This window comes from Cheilinus undulatus, linkage group 4, assembly GCF_018320785.1.
Source record: "Cheilinus undulatus linkage group 4, ASM1832078v1, whole genome shotgun sequence".
Classification (NCBI taxonomy): Eukaryota; Metazoa; Chordata; class Actinopteri; order Labriformes; family Labridae; genus Cheilinus; species Cheilinus undulatus.
The window spans coordinates 45,225,324-45,238,006 of NC_054868.1; positions in this window are offsets into that span (position 1 = coordinate 45,225,324).

The window sequence follows — 12,683 nt, forward strand, 5'->3', positions numbered from 1 at the left end:
ATACAGTTTTCATAGAGATTGCTCTCCCTGGTCTCTTGAATATATTATTGACTTGCACCCATAAATGCCCTATTCTATGGCTGCAGTCAATAGAATTGATTTCTAGCTATTAAAATGACACACAGAATGCAGAATGTCACCGGCACAATCACAGGAGATGAAGTGCAACAGGGGTCGGCCCTTTCACAGCCTCTCCCGGCTGCTGAGAGGTCTCTGATTTGCATCGTCCTCTCTGCAGGTTGGGGCTCCTCGCCCCTCTTGCAGCTACAGGTGTCCCGCAGAGCCAGGTGTCACACCAAATGGCAAGCACAATCAGACACTCCGGGTGCTCTTATAACTCTTGTGTCACCTGCTTCTTTGTGCTTTTAGCCAACCGCTGGGAGATGATGTTCAGCAGGACTTCACATTTCCACACACGCTCTGTCAGGGTCCAGGAATCATTCCTCTACATGAATACGGCCCCTTTATCTTTTATGTGTGCAGCATGAAATCACAAGGCATTGTGTTTCCGTGACAGCTTATCAAAAGAGCCGACCCCTCTGAGATAACCAACAAACATCGCATGTCTTGGAAAGGATTTGGATGGCTGGACTCTAAATGCTGGGTCACTCTGCACTTGTACAAATAAATAGCAGAAACGGTCTCTCTGTGCGTCTCCCAGGAGGATGAGGAGCGGGGCCGGTAGCTCTTCGACAAACCGAGCTGATGTAACAAAAAAAAGATAAAGTCATGGTGCTGACCTGCTCTTCAAACCAACTGGAAAATTTACAATGACAATGGAAAAAGTCACATTGAAACAAAGTTATATTTGAATAATTCTAAGTTGAAATGTCATAAATAAACTCGTACATAACTCAACTCTTATTTAACATTCAAACCAGGGTTTTGCTAGACTTTTGTCTTTGGCATATTGGAGGATGAGTATTAGGATGCATATTTCCCGGCCTTATATCCATTGATCAAGTATCAGTTAAAGTTCAGAGCTGATTGAAGGAAAGGAAAAAAAAGAAAAAAAGGTTGGGAACCAGTGCTGTAGACAATTAAAGAACTCTGACTATCTGCTCATTGTGATTAACATAAAGTTTTGCAGCCATTAGAGCACACATAAAACATTCTCTTTCAAACACTCATGCCACTATTTTTGCCAAGTACCTCATACAGTCCAACTTCAAAAATACAGAAATATCCTTTAATTAGCATCACCTTAAGGTTAATCATAGCCTGGCTGCATGGGTGCATGGATTGGACAGGGCTGTACAGTGTGGACTTTGCATGTTCTCTGTTGGTTCTCTATAGGTATTCTGGCTTCCTCTCATAGTCCAAAAACATGTTTGTTAGGTTAATTGGTGACTATAACTTGCCTGCAGGTGTGAAAGTGAGTGTGGCTGCTTGTCAGACCTATGATTGACTGGCAACCAGTCCAGGGTGTACCCCAACTCTTGCCCAATAACAGCTGGGATTGGTTCCAGCTCCCATGACCCTGAATGGGAGGAGCGGTACAGATAATGGATGGATAATCACAGCCTTACACCCAAGGCTGACCACAGGGGGGCAGCCAAATGGGAGGGGCCATGTTGGTTAGGTAAATCATGGTCCATTGTAAAGTTAATCTGTGCTCTTATCAAAGCAACTAAAAATAATTTCATTTATTTATGCTACAGTACAAAACTGACTTTTTCAAGTGTTAGTGTTAGTTTCGTGATGTTAACAATGTGGATGGGCATGCTGAACTAAACCATCTGGGAAGTTATGTCAGACTTCAGAGCTTAGCCATGATGTGCACAAATGTCAGGATACCGGAGAATAAAGTAGATGAAATTTAAACAGCTTTAATGGATAACATAATTACATAATTGCAGAAGAAAGGCAAGAATGGGTTTAAAGTGGGGTAGAAGTGGCAAAAATGGGTGATTAATATGGCAAAAAGCAATTAAAAGAGGGTAAAGTGGGGTAGAAGTGGCAAAAATGGCAGAAATTAGTGGTAAAAAAGTGATTAAAGAGTGGAAAAAATAAATTAAAGAGTGGAAAAAAGGGGATAAATGTGGTTAAAAGAAGGGAAACAGTGGCAGAAATGTGTTGTAAAAATGGTGAAAAACAAAAAGTGGCAAGATTGGGTTGAAAGTGGAGAAATGTACTAAAAGTGACAAAAATAGTCAAAAAGTGGCAAAATGGGTGGTAAAAAAAGTGAAAAGTGGTTGATAAGAGGCAAAAATGGGATGAAAGTGGCAAAAATGAGTGAGAAAAGTTGCCTAATAGTCGCAAAAATGTGCAGTAAAAATGGTTAAAAGGGGGGAAATGGACGGTTAGAGTAGTGAAAAGGATTAAAAGTAGCAAAAAAAGTCTTAAAGTGGCAAAAAATGGGTTTGATGTGGAAACAACTGTGAAAAGTGGGCATGACTAAGTAATTTGTACATCAGAATCCAATGAAAGCTTGACACACTTTTTAGCTCCACAGTGAGGGAACTGTTAGCCAGGATGCTAGCACTAATGCTACTGATCCAACACATATGCATTGATGTCATCAATAAATCACAGCTGGGGAGGGTCCATCCAGGTTTGTCAGGGTCCCAGCCAATTCTGTGGGCGGGCCTGCTTAACTCTAACTCTGAAGTTATCTGGTATCATCAAAAACAAACACAAGCATCAGCGATGCCAGTAGATGACTATGACGACTTAAAGGAATCAAAACTGCAAACATGTTTGTTTTAAAAACCATCTATAATAAAAGCTTTATTGATACATCACTGCTGTCTTCACTAGAGCAGTGCTTCAGAACTTCAGTCAGATCCAGCAGCATTTCAAAATAAAGCACCAAAGGCAGGGACAGCCAATTTGTCATTCATAAGCTCTCTAATGTAAAGAAGGCTGTCTGCTGGTTCTCAGGTTGTCTGTGATCCATCTAACCATGCTCTCCTTACATTCTTCTTTTAGATAAACCTAGTACATGTTCATTAATACACCAGCTCTCCCCTACAATGCAATTCAGTGATGCCACATAGTGAGAAGTTCACCACCCCTCACTGACCCTCTTTCTTATCTCTCCTTAGCCAGCACACATAAAACAAGCGGATTTAAACACTCAAAATAGAAAGCTGAAGAAGTGCCGGCTCATTTCCTGAGCACTGCTGAGATGCCCTTCAGCAAGGCACTGAACCCCCAACCACTCAGGCGCCTTTCATGTGCAGCCCCTCCATTAGTGCATGTCCACAGGATACCGTTTGTGCTTGTGCATGTATTTCAGGCTCTACATGTAACATGTTCAATTATACACACTGACTTTCCCCTGAGAGATTCATAAAGGATGTCTTCTTCTTCACTATAATTATCATCATAATCATCTTCCTCCTTTTCTATAATATCAAAACAAGTGTCAATACATTCATATTTTTACTAGTTTCATATCTTAGTTTAAAATTCTAGTATTGCAACAAACCCTGTGCTGTACAGAAGGATCTAAGGAATGAATCAAACCCCTTCGACTTACATCCAATCTGCTCCACCACCTGATTTACAGCCGAACTGGCAATGACTAAAGGACAGAGAGAGGATTCATAGCTGATACAAAGTTTGACTAAACTTTTTTCTTTGATGGGGAAAAAACATCATGGTCAAACAGCAAATAGGAGATAAAGTGACCCTGACAAACTAAAAGTGTCCTAATGCTAGAAAACAGCTGCAACAGAACCTGCACACGAGCAGATCAGCAAAACAACTCCACAGGGTCAGATCACGACACGGGGGAGGTCGTCATGTGTCAGGGAAAAAATGTCCTGAGCCTCAGCAAGGAGTGAAGCCCTCACAGATTGTGTAGTGCAGATGACAGAGGCAAATAATGTGTCAGTGATTAAGAAGATCTGACGCAGGCTGGGCGCTCTCTCTCAGTCAGCATGAAACTCCTCAAGCACCACGGACAGCTCCTCTCTGCTGACGCCTTTGAGATCAGCACCACGGACAGAGACACGGCTGAAAACCCCTCTGTACGGGACAGAGAAGAGGGAGAGAGACACAGCTGAAAACCCCTCTGGACGGGACAGAGAAGAGGGAGAGAGACACAGCTGAAAACCCCTCTGTACGGGACAGAGAAGAGGGAGAGAGACACAGCTGAAAACCCCTCTGGACGGGACAGTATAGAGGGAGAGGGAGACAAAGATCCAAAGACAAATAACTTCACTGATGAACAAAACTCACGAGTATTTTTGTGCATTTATGAAAGCAAAGACTCAAGGTGAGAAATGTCACTGCTGATTTTCTTCTAGGTGCTTTTATTTTAAACTCCCTTTTGTCTTTCCTCAAGTTTAGCTTTAACGCCTGGTTGGATAGTATTTTAAAACACTTTTTAAATAAAAACAACAGGAAAGATTGTTTGAAAAAAGCCCTGTGTTTTTCAAAGTGGGGGTCCTCTGGTGACCCCCCAGGTGGCCACCAGGAGGCCTTAGAGGAGTTGCAGAAACTTGAAGGGAACTAAAAATGGAACAAAAATAACTTGTGCCCTACCAGTGAGATAAGTGCTCAGCTGAGAAATCCCTAAACCCAGTTATGCCCTTGATGTTGGCCCCAGCAAGTCAACTGTGCAGACCGATGGGGAGCAAGAAGACAGCACTTCTCTAAGGTTGTCAAATTCAGTCCCAGGACACCTCCAGGGGGCTCAACAGTGATCTCTCATGTCCCAGATCCACCCTCCTTCATACCAGCTCTCACCACCCTCTATGCCAACACAGAGCCTTTCTTTATCTTACCTATTCTACCTCATACCACCATAAAAGTCTAAACCAGGAGTTCTCAATGGGTGGGATAGGGCCAAAAGAGGGTCGTGGAACCCTTTACATTTTCCTGAAAGCAAAAGTTGCACCAAAAAGTCCTTAAAACTCAGTTAACTCTCTGAGACTGGCAAGAAGAGACATATGTTATTCAAAGTTAAATAATTTTTGAACCATAAATCATGGCTTTTTACTTGTTTTTTTCCTCTTAAAGTCCTCTGTGGTGTGGTTCTAATGACCCTATCCATGCCTTTGTAGCACTTACAGGAGTTTTAAAAGGAGACTGGAACTTGGCTGACTTTCTGGTGTCTTTAATGGTTGAATTCACACCAGTAACTCCAATACTGGATGTTTTTTTATCCATTTATAATCATTTTTTTGGTTGTTTCTGCAGCTAGCGGCTTATCCCGCGTCAGTCCATCTTGTTTCTTGTAGAAATACCTCTGAACCTCTGAAATACGGAGTTTTAACGTGGTGTCTAGTTTACAGAGCACTGGTGAGTTATTAGTTTGGATGATTTGTTGTGGTCTGGAGAGGATGGTATTTGGCTGTTGTAAGCTGCTAAGTTGTGGTAGTGGCTAATGCTAACAGGCTAACGGTGCTAATGTGAAGCTAAATGCTGTTGTTGTTTATGTGTGTTTATGTTGAGTCAAGTTTGGAGATACAAATGTGTCCCCAGCCCCGTTTTAGTGCAGACTTGTGTGTTTTGCTGTTGTTAAATGCAGCAGAACAATGTTAGAGCAAATGTCATCATACACGTTTGTAGGTAGGACACCGTGAAAACCTAATGCCATGGGCCCTGGCTAGCACCAGCACAGAGGCATAAGAGTAAAGAAGCCAATCAAGAAAGCCCTCGTCTAGTTTTGGATGTTGAACATGTCATGTTTTTAATTACAGACATTGTGTAAAATAGTGCTCACTGCCAGTGGCCAGTTCTGTATGAAAGTCCTTGGCAGGGCAAAGTTTGGGAATGCTTGTTCTCTACAGTGCCAGGCTTTCCAAAGTAGAGAGAACTGCCCAACCCCCAAAGTAAAACAAAAGACTGCTAATAGTGAACAGATAAAACATACATGGCCCCTGTAAACCAACACATTAAAACAACATACTGAAATGATGAAGACTACTAGAATCATATTAAAGTTTTAAACTGTGGAATCATGTCCATCCTCATTTTATAGTTTTTCTTTTATCTTTTTTCTTGTTTTTGTTCACAAGCGCTCCTCCGTTTATTGTTTCTGTCATTATAATGTGTATAAAAATCAATAAATACACACATTGATGAAAAACAACTTAGCACAAGCATCTTTTCACATTATGACCCTGCAGGCTTTTTTCCGTTCTTTAAAAAGAAGAAGGTAAAAAGCTTTAAATCTTCGCCTTAACAGTGCAGTTTGTATTCTAGTCGAAGGCCTTTCCTCGTCTTTCCTGTCTCTCTTCTCTTTCTAATAAAGCTCTGAAAAAAGGGAGAGAAATGTTGAAATGCTGCAGGCTTCACTTTAACTACATAGATAACTCCATTTTTAAACATCTGTGTGGTTACAAATGTATAATTGATGCCCGCAGCCAACTGTGCAGAAAGGTCGGTTTACTCGACTGAGAGACATGTTTGACACTGACAAGTACTTTAACAAACTGCTAACTCGTCTTTATTTCCAAACTTTAAGAGAACACACAGCTGCATGCAGCTGGAGTTTCACCACAGCTCAGCTAGAAAACAACATGTTTCATTATATAAAAGCTTTTATGTCCTTCATTAACACAGATGCTGGATTCCAGGTTTTCATACAAGGTTTAACTGGATTTGCTTCAGAAACTAGAGTTATAGGACTGACAGCTTCAGAGCAGCTGCTGTCCGACCATGTTCTGATATTTCTTTGTGTAAAGCAGCTGCAAGGTGAAGACTTCAACGTCAATGTTTTAATATTTTTAAATAATGGATGTTGAAGTGAATACGTGCTCTAAATCAGAGGTGTCCCAGCTTTTTCAATGCATGTGTGTTGAATGTGAAGCATTGGTGCTAGCATCCTGGCTAGCAGTTACCTCATTTTAGAGCTCATTTGTATGTCAAAGTTTGATTGGGTTCTGATGTTCGAATATTTCATTTGTGCTACTTTTTAACTGTTTTTTCAACACTTTCCACCCATTTCTGCTACTTTTTGCCCTTTTTTTGCCGCTCTTAGTCCATTTTTGATACCTCACATTAAATTTTGGCCACTTTTAACATTTTTTTGATGTTTTTCACCCCTTTTTGCCACTAGTAACCCATTTTTGCTTTTTTTGCCCTTACTGACACTCTTTTGCTACTATACACCAATTTTCACCACTCTTTTTGGAATTTATATTCCAGTTTGGCCACCTTTCACATACTTTGTACTCATTTTTGCAACTCTTAGCCACTTTTTAAACTTTTTACAATTTTTTCTGCTTTTTTGGCCAGTTTTACATCACTGTTTTGCCTGTTTTTACCCATTTTTGCAGTTTTTAGGCAATTTTTTGCAATTTTTGCTTCACTTTTTGCCTATTTTGATGGTTTTGATACTGGACTGATGGTTCCCAGGAGCACAGTGGCCTCCATGATTCTCAAATGGATGAAGTGGGGCTCAACCAGGACTCTTCCAAGAGCTGGGTGCCTTGCGAAACTGAACAATCAGGGAAAAGGGCCTTAGTAAGAGAGGTGACCAAGACCCTGATGGTCACTCTGACTGAGCTCCAGAGATCATGTGTGGAGATGGGACAAAGTGCCAGAGGGACAACTATCACTGCACCCCGCCAACAATTTCAGCTTTATGGCAGAGTGGCGAGACAGAAGCCTCTCCTAAATGCCTCTCCTAAACAACTCTGAGACAAGATTCTCTGGTCCAATGAAACCAAGATTGAACTGTTTGGCCTCAATTCTAAATGTGATGACTGGAGGAAACCAGGCACCTCATCACCTGCCCAGTATCATCCCAACAGTGAAGCATGGTGGTGGCAGCATCATGCTGTGGAGTTTTTTTTTTCAGCAGCAGGCATTGGGAGACTGGGAAAAGCTGAATGGAGCAAAATACAGATATCCTCAATGAAAACCTGTTCTGTAGCGCTTCTGCAGGACCTCAGACTGGGCCAGAGGTTCGAACACAGTAGTGGCTCAGTGGTCCAGAAAGAGCCCTGACTTGAACCCTACAGAACATCTCTGTGAAGACATGGCTGTCCAGCAATGGTCCCATCCAACCTGACTGAGCTTGAGGGGATTTGCAAAGAAGAATAGCAGATAATCCTCCAATCCAGGAGTGCAAAGCTTGCTGTGTCGTATTCAACTGCTGCCAAAGGTGCTTCATCTAAGTCCTGAGTAATGGATCTGAATACTTATGTCAATGTGATATTTCAGCTTTTTATTTTCATAAATTTGCAAAAAATACTAAAATTCTGCTTTCACTTTTTCATGATGGGGTACTGCGTGTAGATCAATGAGAATAAATAATGTTTTTTTTCCCAAGCATCAGGCTGAAACATAAAAATGAAAAAAGGAGAATAAAACCATACACTCTTTTGTTGAGTTTTTGTTTTACCTCAAATTACAACAGGATGTCTTGTCACAGTGATGAAGGAAAGCTCCCTCCTGATAACTCTGGTGAAGTGCCAGCGTTATGCCTCTCACTGATCTGCTCAGTTGACTGTGGAGGCCAATATTAGGGAATAATTGGGTATAGAGATTACATCACTGAATGTTTATCCTTTCAGGAGGGCTCACCTATCTGGAGTTTATTTCTAATTCAAGATAAAAAGGCAATAAACTGAGATCTTGAGAAAACAACCCAAAGTTACATGTTATCTCAAGAAAATGGAGTGAAAGAATGTGTTAAGATGCACGTCTACTCTCATGTTTACATTTCTGATCATCCATGGAGTCCTCCTCTCCTCTCCCTCTGACCACCTGCTTACCTGTCCTCTCTTCCCTCATTAGCATCATCCCACATGTATATTCCTTTTGTTCTGTTTTCACTTCATATTCATTACCATGTTCTTTCTCTCCGTCTCTGACTCTGTCTCTTTTGCTTTTGGACTTTTTGGTTCTCAAACATGGACCTGCATTTTTCCATTTATTTTTCAGTCTCAGTTCCCCAGTGTGCTGCCTCACCTTTGAATACCTGCAAGCAAACTTTTGCAGAATAAATCACTGTTCTTCACATGTTACTGTCTGCGTTTGAGTTCATCCTTCTTATCTACACAAACCTCTGACGACTGATCAAACTGAATAGTCAAGAGACAAACAGGGAGTTGGAGAAAGGACCTTGAAAGCAGAAATAGATATAATCGACACATTTTTCAAATTGCTAGAATTTAGAATGAGTGAAATTGGCTGAAAGTAACAAGCTAAGGTAGTTCAGTTATTCAAATATTAAAGTGTATGACACTATCAAAGCTTTGGTTCAATTGATTTTCACAGTACAATCAAGAACATAAGAAAGGATGGTTTCAAATTTACCATCCATATCAGTACAAATAGACATTTATTTAAAAAGCCACCTCAAACAGGTAGGATGTGACAAAAGGAAGGAGGTTGCCTCACTACATGTGAAGACAACACATGACTCATAGTATTTTTCTTGTCTTGTTTTTGGAGTCTTGATGTCTCGGTAGGTTCCTTTGTAGCCCCACATTTATCTGGAAGTCATCTCACAACATCTGCCGTGCTTTAGTAGCAGTGCAAAACAGCATGCACTGTTTTTATTCAGCCCTGCTGAGCCCACCCAGTCATCATTTCAGGCCCCAATTTTGGAATCGCTGTCTAAAAGTCAGTTCTAAATGTTTCCTGTCTCTTCAAAAACTATTGTCCCCATGCAGTGCATGTCATTCTCTGAGCTGCACAGCAGATGTGAGAGTAAGACGAGGGTCGTTGTTGGTGTCTCATGGCAGGATGAACTCCACCAGCTTCAAAGAAAGTAATCAAATGCCACCCAGCTGATTATGCAAGTGGTTGCCATTGTTGCATCTTCATCTTTATTCTTCTCGGTAAATTTGCATGCATATCACCACTGTGTAAATATAGCTAATATGCTCAGGCATGATAATGTCAAAGCAGACCAACAGGGGAGAAGGGAGGGGAAGCAATCATGCTCATGCATGGTACACAGTAATCATGCTTCGAGTGAAAACACCCATAATCCTTCTTTTGTTATTGTGAAGTAATACTGGGATGTCTAACCTATGGTCTGGGGGCCAACTGTGGCTAACAGGCCATTTTTAGTGGCCCCCAGCAAAGTCCCAAAATAAGTTAAATATGGCTCACATTAGAATAAAGCTTGTGCTTTGTATTTATATAGGCAGTGCTACTATGAAATACTGTCACCATAGCTGCTTCAATACTTTTGTCTCTAATAGCAGAACCAACCAGGCTTGTTTGCTCCTCGATCTGTTCTGTCTCAAGGTCTGATTCACAAAGCATAATCTACTAATCATCATCAAGCCTCTGCACTGTGAAGTTCAGCAGCTTTGTGTAGTTTGCTTTTGTTTTATGTCTGAGGTCTTGCCCCCACGGAGACGAAAACAATAGATATTTCTGTTTCAGTTTGAAAAAGTGTTCCGTCAGCATTGCATCGCCTAAAGAAATGTCTGATGTGAAACCACTGTAGTTTATATGCCAGGCATGTAAGTGGCGCTGTAAGGCTGGCATAGAAACACACCAAAAACAGAGAAAAAGATGGAGCAAGCGCACCCAGAACTTTCTCCTGGCTGTCTTTTCCACTCCACAGTGGATAAGAACATGTGGCGTATGCTGTTCTCTATATCCATCTGTTAATCACTGTGGTAGAGGAGCAAAAGACATGAACACAATCATGCAGTCTGCAAGGATTATTGTTGCTTGCTGGCCTCATGCGTGCAGGTGAAGTGGGCTGATGTAATTGTTTCAGGAAAGATGCAGTTGGTTGTACACCTGGAGACAAAATGGTTGGCATATACAGATTTGGTCACTCTGGGACCTAGTTTCAAAAAGAAGCCTTTATTTTGGCCCCCAAAAAGCCAGTTCCATGTGGATAAAACGCCATCGTCTCACATCATCAGCCATTATCTGCTGCAGCAGAACCGGATGCAGAGGTAACCGTTTCTGACAAGGGCCCCCAAAAATCCCTCACAGCATCCAGCTATCCATCTTGTCAGCCATCAATGGAACGCTGAGCTCTAGTCAGGAACAATTTAACAATAATGACCTACAGTGGGTTGGTTTTACTGAAGGCGAAGTATACCAAAATGGCTCAGCCTGACATTTCTCTTTGTGTGGCCCTTTGTCAAAAAAGTTTGGACACCCCTGCTTTAATATAAAACATAATGCATGTGTTATTAAGTTATTTGAACTGTTGATCAAACTGAGGGGACCCTGTGGATTTCATTCACTCTTGGGTGTTGTAATGACTCCTTTATTATCACCTCTGCCAAGGAGGTTATGTGATCGGCAGGGTTTGTTAGTTTGTTAGTTAGTTTGTCAGCAACATAACTCAAAAAGTTATGGACGCATTTTCATGAAATTTCAGGAAATGGCAGATATGGCATAAGGAAGAACTGATCTGGATCACCGTCTGGATCCAGAAGTTTTTTAAAGGATTCTTTACTATTGGGATAGGGCTAATGGCGGGGGTCTGTGCTCTCCGAGTGCTTTTCTAGTTGTATGATTTACGCATTTATGGCCGTTTAGAATGGGTATGCTTGTGTAAACCCAATCTCTATTACTTTTGTGTTTTAAAAAAGAAATCTGTCGGCTTTGTCACAAACTCTAACAGCAACTTTCACACCACTCAGTATCAGCTGTGATACACCAGATCTGTTGATCGTTTACAGAATAACTCCAGCAGAATCAGCCATGGCCAGTTTTCAGGGACAGCATTTGCATGAACTTCAGGATCTCATCTGATCACGTCTTTCAGAAACCAAGATTATAAGGGGATGTGATTTTTACCCTGAGAGCTCCCAGAGAAAATCAGGTATTGTGACACCATACCCAGTTTATGCCCGCTCCTTGCCACCTGCACAGGCGTGGCCTCAGCAAAGTGAAGCAAACTTGGCAGCCGTTAGGAGTGTCTGAGTTTTATCTCCCAGTAATGAAAGAACTAAATGCAACTGGAAGTTTAAATGTGGAGAAAGTGTCAAAATGCTGACGGCTGTGTATCTTCACTCACTGCTGCTTGTCCTAAGTGGTGGCAGTGACACGCTGACACCAGACTGAAGTAAGGACATGTTTGATATTTGCCATCACTTTCTCCTCCTGTAGGTGTAGATGGGCTGCACACACTATTCCTGCAGCATGGTGTTGTAAAACATATATATAAAGGTTGTCTGTATAGCTAAAATGCAGTAATCAGAGACAGGGGTGCTTTTTTTATGTTGCAAAAAAGGGATGCTTGTTTTTAAGTATACACAGATGTGAATGACCCTGTAAACACTATATCCTGACTGTGGTCCAAACCAGGATAAACCTCCTAACCAGGACACTAAAGTCCATGTGAAGTCACAGTCTCTCTTCTTGTTTCTCAAACAAGTTTTTAAAGACAACTCTCAGTACATTCCAGTGAATAAAACTACTGTTTTGTGAATTAATAACTCTCTTCTGCTCCCAAACTTTATTTTAACATCTACTGTAGATCTGCTGTGACAAAAAGTAGCAGCTATTTTTTCAGCCTGGGTGTGAGGTGGGTTCCTTTCACAAGCCCTCAGGGGTTTCTTTTTATCCCGCCAATACATTTCATATGTAGATGTTTATCTCTGTTTTTATTTCCCAAATAAAGACGTGAGCTGAGCTGTTATTTTTATCTTGTTTGTATTCTTGTCTCTTCAAATTAACTTTATTGTTCTCTTGTTCTGCTGTGAGGCTCGTGTTACTATCACTAGTGCTTTGTGGAATTTATCATTGCCTTTACTGAATAAAAATATTAACAAAAATAGACTATATTTTTA